At 36.5% G+C, this 27,608-nt stretch overlaps 1 pseudogene; it reads left to right on the top strand.

Moving 5' to 3' along the window:
- Positions 1–397: 397 nt before the first annotated feature.
- The window catches only part of LOC137235082 (F-actin-uncapping protein LRRC16A-like), a 54,304-nt pseudogene continuing 27,093 nt past the window's right edge, over positions 398–27,608 (top strand).

Raw genomic sequence — 27,608 nt, 5'->3', positions numbered from 1 at the left:
CCAAATCTTGGAAAAAACCCGTGAAAAAAGAATCGACACACATCACCTCTTCGTCGACTTTAAAGCCGCCTTCGACAGCACGAAAAGGAGCTGCCTATATGCCGGTATGTCCGAATTTGGTTTACCCGCAAAACTTATACGGCTGTGCAAAATGACGTTGAGCAACACCATCAGCTCAGTCAGAATTGGGAAGGCCCTCTCCGAGCCGTTCGAAACTATCCCACTAAACCCCCTATCGTGCGATTTCTTTAATTTGATGCTGGTGAAAACTATACTACCTGCAGAGCTTAACCGCACTGGAACAATATAGTAAAAAAGCGTGCAATTACTGGCATATGCTGATGACATTGATATCATCGGCCTAAACACCCGCGCTGTTATCTCTGCTTACTCTAAAATGGAAAAAGAAGCGGTAAAGATGGGTTTGATGGTGAATGAGGACAAAACGAAGTACCTGCTGTCATCAAGTAAAGAGTCAGCGCATATGCACCCTGTTAACCTTGCTACTGTTGGCAGCCATAATTTCGAAATAGTAAAAGACTTCGTTTATTTGGGAACCAGCATCAACACTAGCAACAACATCAGCACTGAAATCCAGCGAAGAATCAATCTTGCCAATAAATGCTACTTTGGACTAGGTAGGCAATTGAAAAGTAAAGTCCTCTCTCGGCGAACGAAAATCATACTCTACAAGTCACTTATCGTACCCGTCCTGATATATGGGGCAGAAGCATGGACCATGACAACAGCAGATGACGCGGCTTTGGGAGTGTTCGAGAGAAAAGTTCTTCGAAAGATTTATGGACCTCTACGCGTTGGCGATGGCGAGTACCGAAGAAGATTTAATGATGAGCTGTACGAGCGATACGCAGACATCAACATAGTCCAGCGAATTAAAACGCAGCGGCTGCGCTGGCTGGGCCATGTTATGCGAATGAAAGATGATGCTCCGGCGAAGAAAGTGTTTCTATCGGAACCCGCCTATGGAAGCAGAGGTAGAGGGCGGCCCCCACTCCGTTGGAAGGAACAGGTGGAACACGATTTAAACTCCCTTGGTCTGACCAATTGGCGCCGGTTGGCGGAGCGAAGGAGCGACTGGCGCGCCTTGTTGGACGGTCATAACCGTTTAGAAGTTTAAGCGCCAATTAAGTAAGTAAGTAATTGATTTGCAGTTTTACCGTAATGTTGGATATTCAGGAGTTTTGCTGCCAAAGCTTCAACTGATTCACCCTTAATTGCTGTTATTAATTTTTGTTTTATTGCCTCAATTGAGTTTTCAGTGCTTATTAGGTTTCTGGCTGTTCCTTTCAGCTTGATTTTTTCATCGAAACCGCTACAGCTTCATGAGTATCCTTAGTTTGTTATAGATATCCAAAACATCCAAAAAGCTATTCAAGTTTTCAGCTTCACCATCGAATTCTGGCAAAACTGATGAAGCAGTCTTTAAAAATTCGACTATTGTTTGTCACATTTTGTTGCTTTCAGTTTGTGAGGTTTTATTAAAAATTTCAATTTTTGGGGTTTCCCCTAGATTTTGTTGAGTTCCAGGTAATAAGTTAGCAAAATCAATTTCTATCTCCCCTTCAAATGACGTTGGGACTAATGCCTCAATGTTATATCTACCTAATGAGGATTATAATTTATCTCTAACACCGGAAAAAATTTGTTGTGCTTCTAGTTGATGGCTGGCAGTTAATTTGCTATGTACTTCTTGTTTAGCTTTGCCTATATTATTCAATGACTGTAATATTGTCGTGAGGTGTTTTAAAATGGTTATTCTTTGTATGCTTATATTTATACTCAGTTGAGCAGAGCTCACAGAGTATATTAAGTTTGATTGGATAACGGTTGGTTGTACATATATAAAGGAATCGAGATAGATATAGACTTCCATATATCAAAATAATCAGGATCGAAAAAAAATTTGATTGAGCCATGTCCGTCCGTCCGTCCGTCCGTCCGTCCGTCCGTTAACACGATAACTTGAGTAAATTTTGAGGTATCTTGATGAAATTTGGTATGTAGGTTCCTGAGCACTCATCTCAGATCGCTATTTAAAATGAACGATATCGGACTATAACCACGCCCACTTTTTCGATATCGAAAATTTCGAAAAACCGAAAAAGTGCGATAACTCATTACAAAAGACAGATAAAGCGACGAAACTTGGTAGATGGGTTGACGTTATGACGCAGAATAAAAAATTAGTAAGATTTTGGACAATGGGCGTGGCACCGCCCACTTTTACAAGAAGGTAATTTAAAAGTTTTGCAAGCTGTAATTTGGCAGTCGTTGAAGATATCATGATGAAATTTGGCAGGAACGTTACTACTATTACTCTATATGTGCTAAATAAAAATTAGCAAAATTGGATGAAGAACACGCCCACTTTTTAAAAAAAATTTTTTTAAAATTCAAATTTTAACAAAAAATTTAATATCTTTACTGTATATAAGTAAATTAAGTCAAAATTAAACTCCAGTAATGATATGATGCAACAAAATACCAAAATAAAAGAAAATTTCAAAATGGGCGTGGCTCCGCCCATTTTCATTTAGTTTGTCTAGAATACTTTTATTGCCATAAGTCGAACAAAAATTTACCAATCCTTCTCAAATTTGGTAGGAGCATAAATTCTATGACGGTAACTGTTCTCTGTGAAAATGGGCGAAATCGGTGGAAGCCACGCCCAGTTTTTATACACAGTCCACCGTCTGTTCTTCCGCTCGGCCAATTACACAATAACTTGAGCAAAATCCGATATATCTTTACTAAACTTAGCCCACGTACTTACCTGAGCTCACTTTTTCTTGGTATAAAAAATAGGCGAAATCTGACCATAACCACGCCCACTTTATCGATATCGAAAATTACGAAAAATGAAAAAAATGCCATAATTCTATACCAAATACGAAAAAAGGGATGAAACATGGTAACTGGATTGGTTTATTGACGCAAAATATAACTTTGGAAAAAACTTTGTAAAATGGGTGTGACACCTACCATATTAAGTAGAAGAAAATGAAAAAGTTCTACAAGGCGAAATCAACAGCCCTTGGAATCTTTTCAGGAATACTGTTAGTGGTATTGCATATATAAATAAATTAGCAGTACCCGACAGATGATTTTCTGGATCACCTGGTCCACATTTTGGTCGATATCGCGAGAACGCCTTCACATATACATCTAAGGGCCACTCGCTTTTAAAACCCTCATTAATACCTTTAATTTGATATCCATATCGTACAAAAACATACCAGAGTCACCCCTGTCCCACCCTAATGGCGATATCTCGAAAAGGCGTCCACCTATAGACCTAATGCCCCCCCCCCCCCCCTCTTAAAATGCTCAGTAACACCTTTCGTTTGATACCCATATCGTACAAACATTCTAGAGTCACCCCTGGCCCACCCTAATGGCGATATCTCGAAAAGGCGTCCACCTATAGACCTAGTATCCACTCCCTCTTAAAATGCTCAGTAACACCTTTCGTTTGATACCCATATCGTACAAACATTCTAGAGTAACCCCTGGCCCACCCTAATGGCGATATCTCGAAAAGGCGTCCACCTATAGACCTAATGCCCACTCCCTCTTAAAATGCTCAGTAACAGCTTTCGTTTGATACCCATATCGTACAAACATTCTAGAGTCACACCTGGCCCACCCTAATGGCGATATTCCGAAAAGGCGTCCACCTATAGAACTAAGGATTACTCCCTTTTAAAATACTCATTACCACCTTTCATTTGATACCCATATCGTACAAACACATTCTAGAGTCACCCTGGCCCCCCCTAATGGCGATATCACGAAAAGGCGTCCACCTATAGACCTAATGTCCACTCCCTCTTAAAATGCTCAGTAACACCTTTCGTTTGATACCCATATCGTACAAACATTCTAGAGTCACCCCTGGCCCACCTTAATGGCGATATCTCGAAAAGGCGTCCACCTAGAGACCTAATGTCCACTCCCTCTTAAAATGCTCAGTAACACCTTTCGTTTGATACCCATATCGTACAAACATTCTAGAGTCACCCCTGTCCCACCCTAATGGCGATATCTCGAAAAGGCGTCCACCTATAGACCTAATGCCCACTCCCTCTTAAAATGCTCAGTAACACCTTTCGTTTGATACCCATATCGTACAAACATTCTAGAGTCACACCTGGCCCACCCTAATGGCGATATCTCGAAAAGGCGTCCACCTATAGAACTAAGGATTACTCCCTTTTAAAATACTCATTACCACCTTTCATTTGATACCCATATCGTACAAACACATTCTAGAGTCACCCTGGCCCACCCTAATGGCGATATCTCGAAAAGGCGTCCACCTATAGACCTAATGCCCACTCCCTCTTAAAATGCTCAGTAACACCTTTCGTTTGATACCCATACCGTACAAACATTCTAGAGTCACCCTTGGTCCAGCTTTATGGCGATATCTCGAAAAGGCGTCCACCTATAAAACTAAGGATTACTCCCTTTTAAAATACTCATTACCACCTTTCATTTGATACCCATATCGTACAAACACATTCTAGAGTCACCCTGGCCCACCCTAATGGCGATATCTCGAAAAGGCGTCCACCTATAGACCTAATGCCCACTCCCTCTTAAAATGCTCAGTAACACCTTTCGTTTGATACCCATATCGTACAAATATTCTAGAGTCACCCTTGGTCCACCTTTATGGCGATATCTCGAAAAGGCGTCCACCTATAGAACTAAGGATTACTCCCTTTTAAAATACTCCTTACCACCTTTCATTTGATACCCATATCGTACAAACACATTCTAGAGTCACCCCTGGCCCACCCTAATGGCGATATCTCGAAAAGGCGTCCACCTATAGACCTAATGCCCACTCCCTCTTAAAATGCTCAGTAACACCTTTCGTTTGATACCCATACCGTACAAACATTCTAGAGTCACCCCTGGCCCACCCTAATGGCGATATCTCGAAAAGGCGTCCACCTATAGACCTAATGCCCACTCCCTCTTAAAATGCTCAGTAACACCTTTCATTTGATTCCCATATCGTACAAACACATTCTAGAGACACCCCTGGTCCACCTTTATGGCGATATCTCGAAACGGCGTCCACCTATGGAACTAAGGATCACTCCTTTTCAAAATACTCATTAACAGCTTTCATTTGATACCCATATCGTACAAACACATTATAGAATCACCCCTGGTCCACCTTAATGGGGACATCTCGAAAAGGCGTCCACCGATAGACCTAAGTCCCACTCCCTCTTAAAATGCTCAGTAACACCTTTCATTTGATACCCATATCGTACAAACAAATTCTAGAGTCAGTCCTGGTCTACCTTTATGGCGATATCCCTAAATGGCGTTCATCCATAGAACTATGGCCTACTCTCTCTTAAAATACTCTTTAATACCTTTCATTTGATACACATGTTATACAACCACATTCCAGGGTTACCCCAGATTGATTTTCCTTATTTTGTCTCCATAGCTCTCAACTGAGTATGTTATGTTCGGTTACACCCGAACTTAGCCTTCCTTACTTGTTTTATACTCAGTTGAGCAGAGCTCACAGAGTATATTAACTTTAATTGGATAACGGTTGGTTGTACAGGTATAAAGGAATCGAGGTAGATATAGACTTCCATATATCAAAATCATCAGTATCGAAAAAAATTTGATTGAGCCATGTCCGTCCGTCCGTCTGTCCGTTAACACGATAACTTGAGTAAATTTTGAGGTATCTTGATGAAATTTGGTATGTAGATTCCTGGGCACTCATCTCAGACCGCTATTTAAAATGAACGATATCGGACTATAACCACGAGCACTTTTCCGATATCGAAAATTTCGAAAAAACGAAAAAATGCGATAATTCATTGCCAAAGGCGGTTAAAGCGATGAAACTTGGTAGATGGGTTGACGTTATGAAGTACAATAGAAAATTAGTAAGATTTTGGACAATGGGCGTGGCACCGCCCACTTTTACAAGAAGGTAACACTGGACCACGAATTTCAACTTTTTTTCTTTACCAGAAACGCTGTTATGAAATTCGTATGTAAAATCACCCCCTAATTTCGAAAGTTGAGTTCATTTTTGATTCTATGGTACCGTTTTTGAGATATTTGCAATTTACCGTTATTCGAAGAAATCAAAAAGATGGCTCCTTTTAATTACGTATATCTCACGAACGGGTCAAGCAATTGCAAATAAGTTTACAGAATCGGAAAGACGATAAAATTTGCTATAAATGCATTATACATTGTTTTTTGCTCAACCATATAGTTTTCGAGATATTAGTTCATCATTTCAGATTTTTGTTTTTTTTTTATGAAAAAATATGAAAAAAATTACTTTTTGCGAGGGCAGCATTCCAAAACCACAACACTTTTTCCAAATATTTTTTATTTACGTAAAGCTCTGTTTAATTAGAAAAAAGATAAGCTATCATCGAAGAAAATCGATGCAAAACTACGTAAGGTATAAGCTATCAAATAAAAATACCCAGGTTGCGCAATTTCAACGTATACCTCAAAACGTATGTATGGTATAAAGAAGAGTGAAATATCTAGCTATGCTCTGTTTCTATTTAGTTAAAAGTTCAATTTATGAATGAAATTACCCATATTTTTAGCTTTTTTTTTTTAATTTATTTATGTTTGTACTATATTCTAACAATCTTTATCTTAATTTTATTTTACTATGTAGTTGAAATAATTATGTGTTCGACTTTGACGCTTATTCAGTTTAGGATCGGTTTTTCTTATGAGAAACCAGCAGTAATCACCCATCATTGCGACGTCCCAGAATCCTTGATATCGATTTTCAATTAATTTCATTTGCTGATGAAACCTTTCGCCATGTTCGTCACTTTCGTCGCCAAGATTTGCCGGAAAAAAGCTCAAATGTGAGTGCAGAAAGTGAATTTTTAACGACATATTTACGCCTGGAAAGAAAATATTAGTTAGGTAAACAAGTTATAGAATTTTGGGAAATTAATTTTAATAAGCCTTTAATATTTACCCATTTTCGCATAATTATTGATTAAGTCGTTCACTATCTGCTCGTAGTTAGGGCTTTTGTGTCTACCGAGAAAAGAAGCAACTACGTTCTCAAAGGATTCCCACGCTGCTGCCTCAACTGATGAGAGTAGTCCTTTGAATTGATTATTGTTGATCAACTTTTTTATTTGTGGTCCGACAAAAATACCTTCCTTTATCTTGGTTTGAGAAATATCTGGAAAAATTGTTTTCAAATAGTCGAATGCTTCGCCTTCTTTGTCCAAAGCCTTAACAAAGTTTTTAATGAGACCGAGCTTGATGTGTAAGGGTGGAAGTATGATTTTCTCTTTCTTGACAAGAGGGGTGTATTTGATGTTATCCACACCAACGGTAAACTCGACTCTTTCCGGACAATCCTTTCTGACGTAGTGGTCCTTACGAGCTCGGCTATCCCACTTGCAGAGGAAGCAGCAGTGCTTGGTGTAGCCACTTTGTAGACCGCATAGCATTGCAACGACTTTGAGATCAGAACATATTTTCCAATCATGCTCTTCATATTTGATAAATTTGAGTAGTTTTTGCATTTCCTCGTAGGTTACCTTTGTATTTACTGCATGTGCTAGCGGGATAGAAGGCTTTTTGTTACCAATATGCAATAATACAGCCTTTAAACTCAGTTTATTGCTGTCTATGAACAATCGCCACTCTTTTGAATCATATGTTTGACCAAACTCTTTGAATAAATCAGGAATGTCGTTGCAGTAGCATATACTGTCTTTCTTGGTATAGTGTTTGGAAAATGGTTCGCGACGAGTTCTACAATATATCACCTTAACATCGGATGATACAAATTTAAATTGTTGCATACGAGAAGTGTGGATCTCGGCCTTTTCCTTGGATAGTTCCAAATCTCTTATCCAATCATTAAGTTGTGCTTGTGATAGAACGTTTCTCTCCTTTCCCATGCGAAATTCAGTACAACTTGATTCCCCGCACTCAGCTGTTACTGTTGAAAATGGAAATGGATCCGCAACTGCCGTTGAATGTAGTACTGGTAATGTCACTGTAGGTATGCTGGCATAGATTACTCTTCTTGATCTTCCAACGCCAAGTACTTTTGTCTGACAAATATAACACTCTATTGAATGGCAAGTAGGTTCTCTCCATATCATTGGTGTATCAAATTTTATTTGTTGGCCGGATTCCGACTGAATCAATTCTACTCGACACGATGTACACAAAGTGTTCGGTGTCCATGGTTTTTAGCATTTTTAAGCTCAATGCCAAAATACTTGGAGTATAAAGTTTTGATATGATCTGAGAACACTCGTCGTCGCCTTATGATAGTATATTGGCCACACATGAAACAGAACATATCTGGATCGTTATTACACTCAAATTCTCGCGTCCTTTTACTCATTTTATTTTTTTTAATAAACCACGGTTTTGAAATTTGACTTATGAACTGAACTATCTTCGGCGAGCCTTGCAGATGTTATGAAGTTTCAAGGCGCATTAACTCATATTTATATTCGAAACAAGAATAAAGTTTAAAAAATAATCAAATCTTACCTAGACAGAAAGGTTCCTTTTATACGAAGCCGGGAAAAGAAAATACTACCTGCTTTAGATGTAGGCTTTAAAAATTTTCTGTGTCTTATAATTTTGAAAATCTCCCTGCTTACTTACCTATAAGTGACGGAAATACATGTTTATAACTACATGCCTACAGCAGCTTTCGAACCCAACCACTCTTCCTTTCGATGCAACCACTCTACCTACTATAAAACAGTTCGAGTATTAAAAGTACTATTTGATTTATTTAAAGAAAAAGTATTATCATTGTTATGGTGTTATTCGTTTATCCGGATAATATCCCATTTGCACTTTATACCTTTAATATATGTATGTATACATACATTGAAGTTGCGCAACCTGGGTATTTTTATTTGATCGCTTATAACTTACGTAGTTTTGCATCGATTTTCTTCGATGATAGCATATCTTTTTTCTAATTAAACAGAGCTTTACCCAAATAAAAAATATTTGGAAAAAGTGTTGTGGTTTTGGAATGCTGCCCTCGCAAAAAGTAATTTTTTTCATATTTTTTCATAAAAAAAAAACAAAAATCTGAAATTATGAACTAATATCTCGAAAACTATATGGTTGAGCAAAAAACAATGTATGATGCATTTATAGCAAATTTTATCGTCTTTCCGATTCTGTAAACTTATTTGCAATTGCTTGACCCGTTCGTGAGATATACGAAATTAAAGGGAGCCATCTTTTTGGTTTTTTCGAATAACGGTAAAATGCAAATATCTCAAAAACGGTACTATAGAATCAAAAATGAACTCGATTTTCGAAATCAGGGGGTGGTTTTACATACGAATTTCATAACGGCGTCTCTGGTAAATTTTGGCCGTCGACCAGTGTAATTAAAAAGTTTTGCAAGCTGTAATTTGGCAGTCGTTGACGATATCTTGATGAAATTTGGCAGGAACGTTACTACTATTACTATATATGTGCTAAATAAAAATTTGCAAAATTGGATGAAGAACACGCCCACTTTTTAAAAAAAAAATTTTTTAAATTCAAATTTTAACAAAAAATTTAATATCTTTACTGTCTATAAGTAAATTAAGACAAAATTCAACTCCAATAATGATATGATGCAACAAAATACAAAAATAAAAGAAAATTTCAAAATGGGCGTGGCTCCGCCCATTTTCATTTAGTTTGTGTAGAATACTTTTAATGCCATAAGTCGAACAAAAATTTACCAATCCTTCTCAAATTTGGTAGGGGCATAGATTCTATGAAGGTAACTGTTCTCTGTGAAAATCGGCGAAATCGGTGAAAGCCACGCCCAGTTTTTATACACAGACCACCGTCTGTCCTTCCGCTCGGCCGTTAACACAATAACTTAAGTAAAAACCGATATATCTTTACTAAACTTAGCCCACGTACTTATCTGAACTCACTTTATCTTGGTATAAAAAATGACCAAAATCCGACCATAACCACGCCCACTTTATCGATATCGAAAATTACGAAAAATGAAAAAAATGCCATAATTCTATACCAAATACGAAAAAAGGGATGAAACATGTTAACTGGATTGGTTTATTGACGCAAAATATAACTTTGGAAAAAACTTTGTAATATGGGTGTGACACCTACCATATTAAGTAGAAGAAAATGAAAAAGTTCTACAAGGCGAAATCAACAGCCCTTGGAATCTTGGCAAGAATACTGTTAGTGGTATTGCATATATAAGTAAATTAGCAGTACCCGACAGATGATTTTCTGGATCACCTGGTCCACATTTTGGTCGATATCGCGAGAACGCCTTCGCTTATACATCTAAGGGCCACTCGCTTTTAAAACCCTCATTAATACCTTTAATTTGATATCCATATCGTATCATTCTAGAGTCACCCCTGGCCCACCCTAATGGCGATATCTCGAAAAGGCGTCCACCTATAGACCTAATGCCCACTCCCTCTTAAAATGCTCAGTAACACCTTTCGTTTGATACCCTTATCGTACAAACATTCTAGAGTCACCCCTGGCCCACCCTAATGGCGATATCTCGAAAAGGCGTCCACCTACAGACCTAATGTCCACTCCCTCTTAAAATGCTCAGTAACACCTTTCGTTTGATACACATATCGTACAAACATTCTAGAGTCACCCCTGGCCCACCCTAATGGCGATATCTCGAAAAGGCTTCGACCTATAGACCTAATGCCCACTCCCTCTTAAAATGCTCAATAAAACCTTTCGTTTGATACCCATATCGTACAAACACATTCTAGAGTCACCCCTGGCCCACCCTAATGACGATATCTCGAAAAGGCGTCCACCTATAGACCTCACGCCCACTCCCTCTTAAAATACACAGTAGCACCTTTCGTTTGATACCCATATCGTACAAACTAGAGTCACCCTTGGTCCACCTTTATGGCGATATCTCGAAAAGGCGTCCACCTATAGAACTAAGGATTACTCCCTTTTAAAATACTCATTACCATCTTTCATTTGATACCCATATCATACAAACACATTCTAGAGTCACCCTTGGCCCACCCTAATGGCGGCATTTCGAAAAGGCGTCCACCTATAGACCTAATGCCCACTCCCTCTTAAAATGCTCAGTAACACTTTTCGTTTGATACCCATATCGTACAAACATTTTAGAGTCACCCCTGGCCCACCCTAATGGCGATATCTCGAAAAGGCGTCCACCTATAGACCTAATGCCCACTCCCTCTTAAAATGCTCAGTAACACCTTTCATTTGATTCCCATATCGTACAAACACATTCTAGAGGCACCCCTGGTCCACCTTTATGGCGATATCTCGAAACGGCGTCCACCTATGGAACTAAGGATCACTCCTTTTCAAAATACTCATTAACAGCTTTCATTTGATACCCATATCGTACAAACATATTCTAGAGTCACCCCTGGTCCACCTTTATGGCGATTTCTCGAAAAGGCGTTCACCTATAGAACTAAAGCCCATTCCCTTTTAAAATACTCATTACCACCGTTCATTTGATACCCATATCGTACAAACACATTCTAGCGTCACCCCTGGTCCACCTTAATGGCGACATCTCGAAAAGGCGTCCACCGATAGACCTAAGGCCCACTCCCTCTTAAAATGCTCAGTAACACCTTTCATTTGATACCCATATCGTACAAACAAATTCTAGAGTCAGCCCTGGTCCACCTTTATGGTGATATCCCTAAATGGCGTCCATCCATAGAACTATGGCCTACTCTCTCTTAAAATACTCTTTAATACTTTCCATTTGATACACATGTCATGCAACCACATTCCAGGGTTACCCCAGGTTCATTTTCCTACATGGTGATTTTCCTTATTTTGTCTCCATGGTTCTCAACTGAGTATGTAATGTTCGGTTACACCCGAACTTAGCCTTCCTTACTTGTTATTAATACACTTATAAGCTTTTTCTGCTGAAATTTTTTCTTCCACTAGTGTGTTGAGAATAGTTTCCCATTTGCCCATCGAGGTAAAAAAAAATATTTTTCTTTGGGTTTAGACTTTGTCTAGACCATCTGCTCGGCTCATGTATTTTTCTTTAAAAATTTATTATGAGTTGAGTATAATTTTAGAAATAAGTTGACGCAAGTGCAGACCGTCAAAATTATCAACAAGATTTTGATAAAGTCTAATGCCTCACTATGGTCAATTACTTGAATGGAATTAATAACGTTTGCATTGGGTTCTTCAACTTTGGATTATTTGCCTCCCATTTTGAAATAATAATTGCTAAAAAAAATTGGTTTTTTTGTTTATTTATTTGTGATCTGTAAGTTTATAAATTATCATCATGCGTCTGGTTTCCTCGATTATAGTAGAAGGATTAATGACATCCTCCATATTTGGTTCCCCAGTCATACCAATGTCCTTCCAAAAGCCTTTCAACCAGTGTAACCTCTTTTCTAAATCTTTTTTTTTCTATTTTATTCTCAAGCGTAGTGATTGGGTTTTTGATCGCCATTATAATTTTAAAAAAATTTTTTTTTTTAATTCTTTTATACTTCTTTTAATTCCCTAATTTTATTTTTTTAGACGAATCCTTTCCTCTTTGTTTGTTGTTAAATTAATTTCTTTGTACAATAGGGCTACAGCCTTTCTTATGTTAAGTCTTTTTCCTCCTCTTTTTCTTTTATTTTTAGTGGGTTTTGAAATCTTTGGTTTCTCAATTTTTTGTTGTTTTATTCTACCCCTATATTCTTCTATGCTAATTACCTTAGGGCCATGTTTAATTATTTCTACTGCTTTTGCTTTTCTAATTTATTTACTTCTTCCTCAAATGATTTAAAACAATGCGAGAATACTGTGTCAAACTCTTTTTGATTATTGATTTCGTTCATTGAAAAAGTTAGAGCGAGAAGAAAAAAAATTCTTAATTTTATTAGCAAAAATCTACTTTTTGCCCGTAAACTGGCAGCCGTTAGGTTGCCTAATGCTTTTAAAATAAACTACTTAAATAATTACATACATAATCTGCTATCTCCTTTTGTCTTCTTGATGTGTGTCTGCGGCCCAAGGTCTATTCCACTTCTCTATGCCGTACGCTTCAATTCCATGTGTTCATATATTTGCTTACCACCAATAATAGTCGTTGAAAATTTATTTTAAAATATGTTTGTTGGGATCATCACCTCGCAGCTTAACATGCATCCAATACACGAATAATAGCCTGTTGAGAACCTATTTTGAGTTATGTTCGTTGGAATTATCACCTCGCAGCTTAACATGTATCCAATACACGAACAATAGTCTGTTGAAAATTTATTTTGAATTATGCTCGTTGGGATTATCACCTCGCAGCTTAACATGCACCCAATATATGAATAATCCTGTTGAAAATTTATTATATTGTAATATTTGGACGTCCTGCTAAAGATGTATAGCAGACTGCCTTGTAAACAGCAGTTTGCCTAAGCAGGACTGGCAGGATCGCCATGTAATATTCGGGGAGATAATGAGAAAAATTACGTAAATTAGGTAGCAGTACCCATTTAGCGGCATCTGATAGAAATGAGTTCTTTATTTAAAGGTTGTTTTCTTTTATACAAAATTTCTATGAGCTAAAATACTTACTTACGCTAATACTTACAAACTAAGTGTAACACACATATACATTCAATTCAGTTCCCTGGGAACTGCATTCTAAGCATAAATAAACTTAGCTATATAGCATAAATGAATCATGTTAATAATTTGTCTACAGGTAAAGGCTTGTCGCGAGCAAGCTCAAAACAGTGGCATTCCAAGGTTCAGGTTACCACGGTGCACGGTGTACAAAATATATGTTTGTACAAATGAGTGAATGTGTCAATTGAATTTCAGGCCGTACCAAAGCGAGCCAAAATATATGTATGTACAAATGTATTAATATGAATGTAAGAGTCAATATATTTTAAGACATTCCAAAACGGGTCGAAATATATGTTTCTACAAATGAGTGAATAACTCAATGAGTGCATGCTACATCATCCGCCTTTGAAAGAGTAGACATATATAATTTGGTACAGGAATTATTTATGACTACTCAAGTTAGGCTATTGATTTGGAATCCGTTTGTGCTTATTTTGCTTGTTGGGGTTTTTTTTTTTGTGCCAGTATTTTATTTAGCTTGATTTCCAAAGAATAGTTTACATTTGTTTTTATCTTTTGTTTTGTTTTATTATTGTATTTTTCTTTTGCATACAATAAAAATTTTCTTTGTGTTTATAAAATTAAAGTGCACCTATTCTATGAGTTTAAGTATATTTTTAGGTGTTACAGTTTTCTTATTTTTATTATTTGGATTTATGTTTTCTACGTTTCTATTTTCTACATTATTTTTATCGATCTTTTCTTCTGTATATGGAATTATAGTAACATTATTATTTTTATCGATCTTTTCTACCTTATAGGGAATTAATGTAAAATTATTGTTTTCATCGATATTTACTACTCTAAAGGATCCTTTGTACCTACTATCTAACTTATGACCTGATTCATTTTTTACTAACACTGAATCTCCTAAATTTATTTCTTTATATTGTGTTTTCCTATCATAACTAATTTTTTGTTTTTCCTTAGCCTGTTTTACTAATTTATATGCTCTACCTCGCGCTATTTGTAACCTACACTTAATTTCTTTGTCGTAAGCCTCATAATTGTATAATGACCTTACTGTATGTTCTCTTAAAAATTCGTAAGTCTGGGGTTTGTTGGCAAATACTAGTTTGTATGGACAATAATTATGAACTGTAGATGGGTTAGTATTGTAACAATACGCAATATATTTAAGATATTCATCCCTATCGTTTTTGTCAATGGATATGTAGGAACGTACATATTCATTGAATGTTCTATGGCTACGTACAACGTGCCTAAAGTTTGATGGTGGTAAGGTGTTGATGTTTTATGGTTTATTTTTAGAAGCTTGCATAATTCTTCAAATAGGCTATTTTTATATTCGCTTCCCATATCCGTTATAATTGTGTTCATGCAACCATAAACTAGAATAAAAATTTCGAATATCCCTTGGGCTATTGTGTTTGCGTGTTTTGTGGGTATTGGTATTGCAACCAAATACTTAGTGAAGTTACATACTATAGTAACTTCATATTCATTTCCATTTTCCTTTCTGGGAAAGGGCCTATCGTATCTATTTGTACTGTTTCGAACGCTTTTGTAGCGTTTCGGTTATAATCATAGGCTCTTTCAAATTTTTAATTATTTTACTTTTATTACAATGAGCGCATTTTTTGACGTATTTTCTGAGATCATTTTTCATTCCTTTCCAATAGCATTTTTGTTTTATTTTATTTGTCATGCGATTTATTCCTGGGTGGCCACCAAACACAGGATCGTCATGAAATTTGTGAAGAATTTCTTTAATGTTTTATTATAATAACTTCTGGGGTTAATGCTATAATTAGATTTTTGAGAACTTTGGTACCAATTTCTTTAAATGTGTCTACCCGGGTATAATTATTTTTAAACAATTTGTCTCCTAAGGACAACTGTATTTTTCTAATTCCTAAATTGCCGGCTTCTTTCATAAGCCTGGCAAAGAATTGACCTAAGTCAATCGCATCAACAATTAGATTTTTTTTTATTAATTTCACTACAAATTTTCTTTCCTTTTTGAAACGTAATTTCGAAGGATCGAAAACGAGCTGGACTAGTCTCTTTACTTCACATTTATTTAGCGCTTCAAATATTATTGGGTTCTCTTTGTGACTTTTTATTTCTTCATTTTTACTATTGGAATGTTTATTGTTATGATTTTTGTTAGTTTCCGATCTAGTCGTAACTTTTAACATTTTACACGCTTCTACCGATATTTGTTTTAATTTTTTAATATCTATGCGTGATAATGCATCGGCTACATAGTAGTCTTTACCTGCGATATACTCCACCTCGAAATAATATTCTTCCAGATCTAATCTGATTCGAGTTAACTTTGATGACGGAATTTTCATCGAAAATAAAAATGTTGATGTCTGTTTTGATCAAAAATTTTCTACCGTAAATGTATGGTCTAAAATATGTTATGGCCCAACGAATGGCCGCTAATTCTTTCTCAACTGTTGCTTTATTAATTTCTCCTTTAGTAAATGATCTTGATGCATAGGCAATTGGCAATTGTTTTCCTTCATGCTCTTGGCTAAATACTGCTCCGCAAGCATGTCCACTTGCGTCAGTTGTTACACAAAATTGTTGTATTAGGGCTTATTAACGCAGCTTTCAAATAGTCAAAGGATTTTTTGCAATCCTCTATCCAGTCGAAAACTAAATTTTTCTTGCAAAGTCTTGTTATTATTCTAGAATATTCTGCAAAATTTGGAATAAATCTTCTGTAATAATTGCAAAATGCGACGAATCTTTTCGCCTCATCCGCATTTTTAGGTGTTGGGTAATTTTAACCTGTTTCGAATTTACTGGGATCTGGCAAAATTTCTTTGCTTGTGCATTTATGACCAAGGTAAGTTACTTCTTGGTTGAAAAATAAACATTTATCCGGATGTAATTTTAAATTATATTTTTTACAAGTTGCGAAAACATCTCGTAAATTTTTTAATCATATAATTTTCGGAGCATCCTAATATGACTAAATCGTCCATGTATAGGAAGGCTTGTGAAGGTTTCAAGCCTGCAACTGCGACATTAGCATGCTTTGGAATGAGTTCGGTGCAACTTTAAGGCCATACGGTAGTCTTTTAAAACGATAAGTACCATTATCTGTTGTAAAGGATGTGATATCTCTTGACTCTTCGCTGAGTTCAATCTGGTGAAATCCAGACATTAATTCTAAGCATGAAAAATATTTAGCTCTTCCTAATTGCTCTAGTATGCTATCAATTCTTGGTAAAGGGAATTTATCTGCGGTTAATTTTTTATTTACTTGTCTGTAATCTACTACCATTCTCCATCTTTTTTCTTGGTTATTGGGTAGTGATTTTTTCGGTACTAATAAAATTGGACTATTGAATTCTGAAATTGAAGGTTCTATTATGTCATCTTTAACTAATTAGTTTACTTGTTTATTAATTTCATTCTTATGAGCTTCTGGTATTCTATAATTTTTTACGTAGACTGGGTTATTGTCTTTCATATGAAGTTTTTGTTTGTAAAAATAATTAGTGGTAATTGGTTCTGATTCCAATGAAAAAATCTCAGTGCATAACGCATAAGTGCTTTATTTGCAAATTTTGGAAAATTTTTATTTAATCCATCTAATTTTTCCTTATTGTTGGCCTCATTTTCGAGTTTTTTTTTAGCTGTTGAATAATCATTCAAATTTTCTGTACGTATATTAAAATCTTGAAGTGTTGCATTTTTATTTGTTGTATTTATAATTCTAACAAATGTTTGTTGTGAATTTGCTAGTGTGTTTGCAATAAAAAATACCTTCAGACAATTCATGTTGTGGGATTAATAAATCTGAATTTATACTTTCTATGTGAATTTGTCGAACTACTTCTGATCGTGCAGGTATTGAAATACTAATGATTGTTGGTTTGTTAGTCATCTTAATTATTATGTTTTCTGGCTAGTCATATGATCTTAGTATTAGAGTGTCACCTTCTGTTTGATAATCTAAAATGTAATTATATTTTTTAATGAAATCTAATCCTAATATTCCATCGCATGGGATTGGGAAATTGTCTTCTACTACGTGAAATTTGTGTCTAATTAGTAGGTAGTCATCTTTTAAGTCCGCTTTAACCGTGCCAATAGTCTGTTTTTGAGAATTATTTATCGTGACATTACTGTCAATTTGACCCTTTTTTTATTATTGAAATGTCTGCTCCCGTATCGATTAGAAGTGTTGATATCGAATCATTCAGAGTTGTTCTGGAAGATATGTAGCTATTAAGGTGTAAATTGAAAATATATAATTTTTTATTTATTGAGGTAGAGTTTGTTGGTTTTCCTGTTGTGTAACATTTCGGACATTTCTGGTGTTATTGCGGGTATTTCCTCGCGATCCGAAATTTCGACCAGATCTTTGGTTATTTTGTCTGTTATTGTTATTATTGTTATTATTTTTATAGGTATTGAAGGAACATCTATAATGATTTCTATAGTTATTTTTTTGGTAACTCCTGCGAAAGTTACCTCGGAAATTGAAATTTTGTTGGCGAATATGTAATATTGAATTTGTATTTCCAGTTACTTCTGTGCAACTGTTAGTAAATTTATGGCTTCGTTCATTGTTGTGAACGTTCCAGGTTGCATAATTGTTTTTACATATATTTAAGAATTCATGAGCTTAACGCCGGCTGATAATAATTGAATTTCAATCCGCCAACGTAATCATCATCAGGGAATTTGTAATGTTATCAAAGATTTCACCGGGATTCGAACCGTGAATCACATGGTGAAACTGCAGTAGCCTTTAACCACTAGGCCATCCTGCTGGTATTTGTTTTCATGCTTAATTCAGTTTTTCTCATTTCTACACTAACAACACAATTGAGATATTTTGCCTCTATATTGATTTGTGTGCCATTCTTCGTTGCGAATGAGAAGCTTTGTAAACTCGGGCTCAGTTGTACATATTTATGTATATTTGTTTAATGGTGTGTTCAGTTTATACTTATATTTAAGAATTCATGAGCTTAACACCGGCTTATAATAATTGAATTTAAATTATTATGTTTTCTAAGAGAAACAGAAAAGAAAGAAATATTTACTGGCATATTGCGATGGACCCATTTCGAAAACCGCCAACGTATCATCAGGCAATTTTGTAATGTTATCAAAGGTTTCACCGGGATTCGAACCGTGAATCACATGGTGAAACTGCAGTAGCCTTGAACCACTAGGCCATCCTGCTGGTATTTGTTTTCATGCTTAATTTAGTTTTTCTCATTTCTAAACTAACAACACAATTGAGACATTTTGTCTTTATATTGATTTGTGTGCCATTCTTCGTTGCGAATGAGAAGCGTTGTAAACTCGGGCTCAGTTGTACATATTTTTGTATATTTATTTAATGGTGTGTTCAGTTTATACTACTATTTAAGAATTCATGAGCTTAACACCGGCTTATAATAATTGAATTTCAATTATTATGTTTTCTAAGAGAAACTGAAAAGAAAGAAAAATTTACTGGCATATTGCGATGGACCCATTTCGAAATCCGCCAACGTAATCATCATCAAGCAATTTTGTAATGTTATCAAAGGTTTCACCGGGATTTGAACCGTGAATCACATGGTGAAACTGCAGTAGCCTTTAACCACTAGGCCATCCTGCTGGTATTTGTTTTCATGCTTAATTCAGTTTTTCTCATTTCTACACTAACCTGCCTGATGATGATTACGTTGGCGGTTTTCGAAATGGGTCCATCGCAATATGCCAGTAAATGTTTCTTTCTTTTCAGTTTCTCTTAGAAAACATAATAATTGAAATTCAATTATTATAAGCCGGTGTTACGCTCATGAATTCTTAAATATAAGTATAAACTGAACACACCATTAAACATATATACATAATTGTTTTTTTTTATCGCTGGAGCAGTTTTTAAACATAGCTTTCACAGCTGATTATGTAGCATACTTAGTTGCTAACTCTGATGTTATTCCGTCAGATATGTTTGCTCCTTCCAACGATTTTGTAAGCTTTTCAATTTCAGCAGTGTATTGATTTGCAGTGGGGCCGTGTGTAGAAATCCACAAAAATGGGGAAAGCTTCTGACCGCCACTCACCTATGAATGGCCCGAGAGATTCTTTTGCATGCGGTTCAAGCAGCTAACTACTACCGGTCGCTTGCGGCCAAGTATCCTCTGGGTAGTCACTAAACATCCGTTTAGCGGTGAGCTAATGTGAGAAGGCGACAACCTGGCTAGGCCACCCTGATATAATCGGTTTAAGGGCTAGCCGGGGGAGATCTCATCGGCAGCGTCTGTGCACCTCTAGTTGCGGCTGCAAGCGGGCGTCTGTCTTGGAGCAAGCGGCTCGCTATATAAACGTGCCAAGTAATATTTTCACCTCCGCTGAGCGGGTTGTGCGCTGGGCTTGGGACCCGCCACGTAAAACCATACTCCAATGAAATATAACAACAAGCCTTGGATAAATACACTCTCTATTGATGACGACCATGACAAACGTTTGAAGGACAATGAATTGAGGGCATGTACCTGGAACGCCAACTCCCTGAATGGGATTGGTGCAGATGCCCGGCTGGTTGATGTCCTTGTCAAAGCAAAATCTGACATCACCGCCATCCAAGAAAGGCGTTGGACGTAGCAAGGAAGAAAGAAGGTCAAAAATTGTGACATATATTGGAGTGGTCATACAAATAAGCGCAGTTTCGGCGTCGGATTCGTGGTGGGAGAGAGACTTTTTCGCCAAGTTCTGGCGTTCACACCTGTGCACGAACGTCTCGCCGCTATCCGAATAAAAGCAAAATTTTTTAATATTTCATCCACCTGCGCCCATGCGCCGACAGAGGAGAAAGACGGTGAGGTGAAAGACACTTTTTATGAACAATTAGAACGCACATACGAGTGCTGCCCCGTCACGATATAAAAGTAGTGCTTGGTGAATTTAACGCCAGGGTGGGCAAAGAAGGTGTTTTTGGCCCTACATTCGGAAAGTTCAGCCTACACAATGAAACTTCTCCTAACGGACTTAGGCTGATTGACTTTGCCGGTGCTCGAAACATGGTCATATCCAGCACGAGGTTCATGCATAAAAAGATACATCAAGCTACATGGCTGTCTCCTGATCGAAATACTCGCAATCAGGTATATCACGTTGTGATAGACGGACGGCATGCCTCCAGTGTTTTAGATGTGCGCACGATCCGAGGACCTAACATCGACTCGGACCATTATCTCGTTGCAGCCAACATACGCACCCGCCTCAACGCGGCTAAAACCAAGGACCAAAAAACACAAGGGAAGCTAGACGTCGAAAAGCTTCAATCACAATAGACTGCCAATGATTTCGCAACTCGACTCTCACACCTGCTCTCTGAGAGCACAACTCATCCTGAAGGAATACAGGAGCAGTGGGAGCATATTTCCAAAGCACTTCGTACTTCCGCCGAGGAAAAAATTGGTTACCGGCGGCCACGAAAAAACAACTGGTACGATGAAGAAGTCCGCGTTGCAACTGAAAGAAAAGATGCTGCCTACAGGGCTACGTTAAAAGCGAGCGCGACAAGAGGAGTGCGTGAACGCTATTATGAGTTGAAAAAGGAAGCGAGACGCCTTTTCAGGAAGAAGAAAGCAGAAGAAGAAAGGCGAGAGTGCGAGGAGCTTGAGCTGCTAGCCACCAGGAATAACGCCCGAAAATTTTACCAAAAAATACGGCGACAGACGGAAGGTTTTAAGACCGGGACAAACTCCTGTAGGAACGAAAACCGCGACCTTGTAACTGATGTCCAGAGAGTGCTTAGATTATGGAGGGAACACTTCTCTGTTCTCCTAAATGGCGGCAGCAATTTAGCGCGCAGAGATGAAGAACCCGATCCCGCAATCGATGATGATGGAATATATGTCCCCCCGCCCGATTATGACGAAATTAGAATAGCAACAACCAGATTGAAAAACAACAAGGCCGTGGGCGCTGATGGATTGCCTGCGGAGCTATTCAAGTACGGCGGCGAGGAATTGGTAAGGCGCATGCAGCAGCTTCTTAGCAAAATATGGGCGGAAGAGTGCATGACCGACGGTTGGAATCTAAGTGATCTTTGCCCAGTCCACAAGAAGGGGGATACTGCAAAATGCACCAGCTATCTTGGAATCAGCCTTCTCAATATCGCATATAAGGTCCTTTCAAGTGTATTGTGCGAAAGAGTGAAGCCCACCGTGAACCGGCTGATTGGACCTTATCAGTGCGGCTTCAGACCTGGTAAATCTACCATCGACCAGATTTTCACAATGCGCCAAAAAAATTATACTAGCTGCAGAACTTAACCGCACTGGAACAATATAGCGTGCAATTACTGGCATATGCTGATGACATTCATATCATCGGCCTAAACACCCGCGCTGTTATCTCTGCTTACTCCAAACTGGAAAAAGAAGCGGTAAAGATGGGTTTGATGGTGAATGAGGACAAAAAGAAGTACCTGCTGTCATCAAGTAAAGAGTCAGCGCATATGCGCCCTGTTAACCTTGCTACTGTTGGCAGCCATAATTTCGAAATAGTAAAAGACTTCGTTTATTTGGGAACCAGCATCAACACTAGCAACAACATCAGCACTGAAATCCAGCGAAGAATCAATCTTGCCAATAAATGCTACTTTGGACTAGGTAGGCAATTGAAAAGTAAAGTCCTCTCTCGGCGAAGGAAAATCATACTCTACAAGTCACTTATCGTACCCGTCCTGCTATATGGGGCAGAAGCATGGACCATGACAACAGCAGATGAAGCGGCTTTGGGAGTGTTCGAGAGAAAAGTTCTGCGAAAGATTTATGGACCTCTACGCGTTGGCGATGGCGAGTACCGAAGAAGATTTAATGATGAGCTGTACGAGCGATACGCAGACATCAACATAGTCCAGCGAATTAAAACGCAGCGGCTACGCTGGCTGGGCCATGTTGTGCGAATGAAAGATGATGCTCCGGCCAAGAAAGTGTTTCTATCGGAACCCGCCTATGGAAGCAGAGGTAGAGGGCGGCCCCACTCCGTTGGAAGGAACAGGTGGAACACAATTTAAACTCCCTTGGTGTGACCAATTGGCGCCGGTTGGCGGAGCGAAGAAGCGACTGGTGCGCCTTGTTGGACGGCCATAACCGTTTAGAAGTTTAAGCGCCAATTAAGGAAGTAAGTAATTGATTTGCAGTTTTACCGTGATGTCGGATATTCAGGAGTTTTGCTGCCAAAGCTTCAACTGATTCACCCTTAATTGCTGTTTTTAATTTTTGTTTTATTGCCTCAATTGGGTTTTCAGTGCTTATTAGGTTTCTGGCTGTTCCTTTCAGCTTGATTTTTATCATCGAAACCGCTACAGCTTCATGAATATCCTTAGTTTGTTATAGATATCCAAAACATCCAAGACGCTATTCAAGTTTTCAGCTTCACCATCGAATTCTGGCAAAACTGATGAATCAGTCTTTAAAAATTCGATTATTGTTTGTGACATTTTGTTGCTTTCAGTTTGTGAGGTTTTATTAAAAATTTCAATTTTTGGGGTTTCCCCTAGATTTGGTTGAGTTTCAGGTAATAAGTTAGCAAAATCAATTTCTATCTCCCCTTCAGATGACGTTGGGACTAATGCCTCAATGTTATATCTACCTAATGAGGATTATAATTTATCTCTAACACCGGAAAAAATTTGTTGTGCTTCTAGTTGATGGCTGGCAGTTAATTTGCTATGTACTTCTTGTTTAGCTTTGCCTATATTATTTAATGGCTGTACTATTGTCGTAAGGTGTTTTAAAATGGTTATTCTTTGTATGCTTATATTTTTATTAATACACCTATAAGCTTTTTCTGCTGAAATTTTTTCTTCCACTAGTGTGTTGAGAATAGTTTCCCATTTGCCCATCGAGGTAAAAAAAAATATTTTTCTTTGGGTTTAGACTTTGTCTAGACGATCTGCTCGGCTCATGTATTTTTCTTTAAAAATTTATTGAGTATAATTTTAGAAATAAGTTAACGCAAGTGCAGACCGTCAAAATTATCAACTATATTTTGATAAAGTCTAATGCCTCACTATGGTCAATTACTTGAATGGAATTAATAACGTTTGCATTGGGTTCTTCAACTTTGGATTCTTTGCCTCCCATTTTGAAATAATAATTGCTAAAAAAAAATGTTTTTTTGTTTATTTATTTGTGATCTGTAAGTTTATAAATTATCATCATGCGCCTGGTTTCCTCGATTATAGTAGAAGGATTAATGACATCCTCCCTATTTGGTTCCCCAGTCATACCAATATCCTTCCAAAAGCCTTTCAACCAGTGTAACCTCTTTTCTAAATCTTTTTTTTTCTATTTTATTCTCATGCGTAGTGATTGGGTTTTTGATCGCCATTATAATTTAAAAAAAAATTTTTTTTTTAATTCTTTTATACTTCTTTTAATTCCCTAATTTTATTTTTTTTAGATGAATCCTTTCCTCTGTGTTTGTTGTTAAATTAATTTCTTTGTACAATAGGGCTACAGCCTTTCTTATGTTACGTCTTTTTCCTCCTCTTCTTCCTTTATTTTTAGTGGGTTTTGAAATCTTTGGTTTCTCAATTTTTTGTTGTTTTATTCTACCCCTATATTCTTATATGCTAATTACCTTAGGGCCTTGTTTAATTATTTCTACTGATTTTGCTTTTCTAATGTATTTACTTCTTCCTCAAATGATTTACAACAATGCGAGAATACTGTGTCAAATTCTTTATGATTATTCATTTCGTTCATTGAAAAAGTTAGAGCGAGAAGAAAAAAAATTCTTAATTTTATTAGCAAAAATCTACTTTTTGCCCGTAAACTGGCAGCCGTTAGGTTGCCTAATGCTTTTAAAATAAACTACTTAAATAATTACATACATAATCTGCTATCTCCTTTTGTCTTCTTGATGTGTGTCTGCGGCCCAAGGTCTATTCCACTTCTCTATGCCTTACGCTTCAATTCCATGTGTTCATATATTTGCTTACCACCAATAATAGTCGTTGAAAATTTATTTTAAAATATGTTTGTTGGGATCATCACCTCGCAGCTTAACATGCATCCAATACACGAATAATAGCCTGTTGAAAACCTATTTTGAGTAATGTTCGTTGGAATTATCACCTCGCAGCTTAACATGTATCCAATACACGAACAATAGTCTGTTGAAAATTTATTTTGAATTATGCTCGTTGGGATTATCACCTCGCAGCTTAACATGCACCCAACATATGAATAATCCTGTTGAAAATTTATTATATTGTAATATTTGGACGTCCTGCTAAAGATGTATAGCAGACTGCCTTGTAAACAGCAGTTTGCCTAAGCAGGACTGGCAGGATCGCCATGTAATATTCGGGGAGATAATGAGAAAAATTACGTAAATTAGGTAGCAGTACCCATTTAGCGGCATCTGATAGAAATGAGTTCTTTATTCAAAGGTTGTTTTCTTTTATACAAAATTTCTATGAGCTAAAATACTTACTTACGCTAATACTTACAACCTAAGTGTAACACACATATACATTCAATTCAGTTCCCTGGGAACTGCATTCTAAGCATAAATAAACTTAACTATATAGCATAAATGAATCATGTTAATAATTTGTCTACAGGCAAAGGCTTGTCGCGAGCAAGCTCAAAACAGTGGCATACCAAGGTTCAGGTTACCACGATGCATTGTGTACAAAATATATGTTTGTACAAATGAGTGAATGTGTCAATTGAATCTCAGGCCGTACCAAAGCGAGCCAAAATATATGTATGTACAAATGTATTAATATGCATGTAAGAGTCAATATATTTTAAGACATTCCAAAACGGGTCGAAATATATGTTTGTACAAATGAGTGAATAACTCAATGAGTGCATGCTACATCATCCGCCTTTGAAAGAGTAGACATATATAATTTGGTACAGGAAATACTTATGGCTACTCAAGTTAGGCTATTGATTTGGAATCCGTTTGTGCTTACTTTGCTTGTTGGGGGTTTTTTTTTTTGCAAGTATTTTATTTAGCTTGATTTCCAAAGAATAGTTTACATTTGTTTTTATCTTTTGTTTTGTTTTATTATTGTATTTTTCTTTTGCATACAATAAAAATTTTCTTTGTGTTTATAAAATTAAAGTGCACTTATTCTATGAGTTTAAGTATATTTTTAGGTGTTACAGTTTTCTTATTTTTATTATTTGGATTTATGTTTTCTACGTTTCTATTTTCTACATTATTTTTATCGATCTTTTCTTCTGTATATGGAATTATAGTAACATTATTATTTTTATCGATCTTTTCTACCTTATAGGGAATTAATGTAAAATTATTGTTTTCATCGATATTTACTACTCTAAAGGATCCTTTGTACCTACTATCTAACTTATGACCTGATTCATTTTTTACTAACACTAAATCTCCTAAATTTATTTCTTTATATTGTGTTTTCCTATCATAACCAATTTTTTGTTTTTCCTTAGCCTGTTTTACTAATTTATATGCTCTACCTCGCGCAATTTGTAACCTACACTTAATTTCTTTGTCGTAAGCCTCATAATTGTATAATGACCTTACTGTATTTTCTCTTAAAAATTCGTAAGTCTGGGGTTTGTTGGCAAATACTAGTTTGTACGGACAATAATTATGAACTGTAGATGGGTAGTATTGTAACAATACGCAAAATATTCATCCCTATCGTTTTTGTCAATGGATATGTAGGAACGTACATATTCATTGCATGTTCTATGACTACGTACAACTGTGCCTAAAGTTTGATGGTGGTAAGGTGTTGATGTTTTATGGTTTATTTTTAGAAGCTTGCATAATTCTTCAAATAGGCTATTTTTATATTCGCTTCCCATATCCCTTATAATTGTGTTCATGCAACCATAAACTAGAATAAATTTTCGAATATCCCTTTGGCTATTGTTTTCTGGGTATTGGTATTGCAGCCAAATACTTAGTCAAGTCACATACTATAGTAACTTCATATTCATTTCCATTCTCCATTCTGGGAAGAGGGCCTATCCTATCTATTTGTACTGTTTCGAACGCTTTTGTAGGCGTTTCGGTTATAATCATAGGCTCTTTCAAATTTTTAATTATTTTACTTTTATTACAATGAGCGCATTTTTTGACGTATTTTCTGAGATCATTTTTTATTCCTTTCCAATAGTAATTTTCTTTTATTTTATTTGTCATACGATTCATTCCTGGGTGGCCACCAAACACAGGATCGTCATGAAATTTGTGAAGAATTTCTTTAATTTTTTTATTACTTGTCACATCCATAACTTCTGGTGTTAATGCTAAAATTAGATTTTTGAGAACTTTGGTACCAATTTCTTTAAATGTGTTTACCCGGGTATAATTATCTTTGAACAATTTGTCTCCTAAGGACAACTGTATTTTTTAATTCCTTAATTGCCAGCTTCTTTCATAAGCCTGGCAAAGATGTGACCTAAGTCAATCTTCGCATCAACAATTAGATTTTTTTTATTAATTTCACTACAAATTTTCTTTCCTTTTTTGAAACGTAATTTCGGAGGATCGAAAACGAGCTGGACTAGTCTCTTTACTTCATATTTATTTAGCGCTTCAAATATTATTGGGTTCTCTTTGTGACTTTTTATTTCTTCATTTTTACTATTGGAATGTTTATTATCATGATTTTTATTAGTTTCCGATCTAGTCGTAACTTTTAATATTTTACACGCTTCTACCGATATTTGTTTTAATTTTTTAATATCTATGCGTGATAATGCATCGGCTACATAGTTTTTTTTACCTGCGATATAATACACCTCGAAATCATATTCTTCCAGATCTAATCTGATTCGAGTTAACTTTGATGACGGATTTTTTATCGAAAATAAAAATGTTAATGTCTGTTTTGATCAAAAATTTTCTACCGTAAATGTATGGTCTAAAATATGTTATGGCCC

Source organism: Eurosta solidaginis, chromosome X (assembly GCF_040869045.1).
Source record: "Eurosta solidaginis isolate ZX-2024a chromosome X, ASM4086904v1, whole genome shotgun sequence".
Classification (NCBI taxonomy): domain Eukaryota; kingdom Metazoa; phylum Arthropoda; class Insecta; order Diptera; family Tephritidae; genus Eurosta; species Eurosta solidaginis.
Note: the sequence above shows the minus strand (reverse complement) of the source record. Positions and strands in the feature narration are given on the sequence as shown.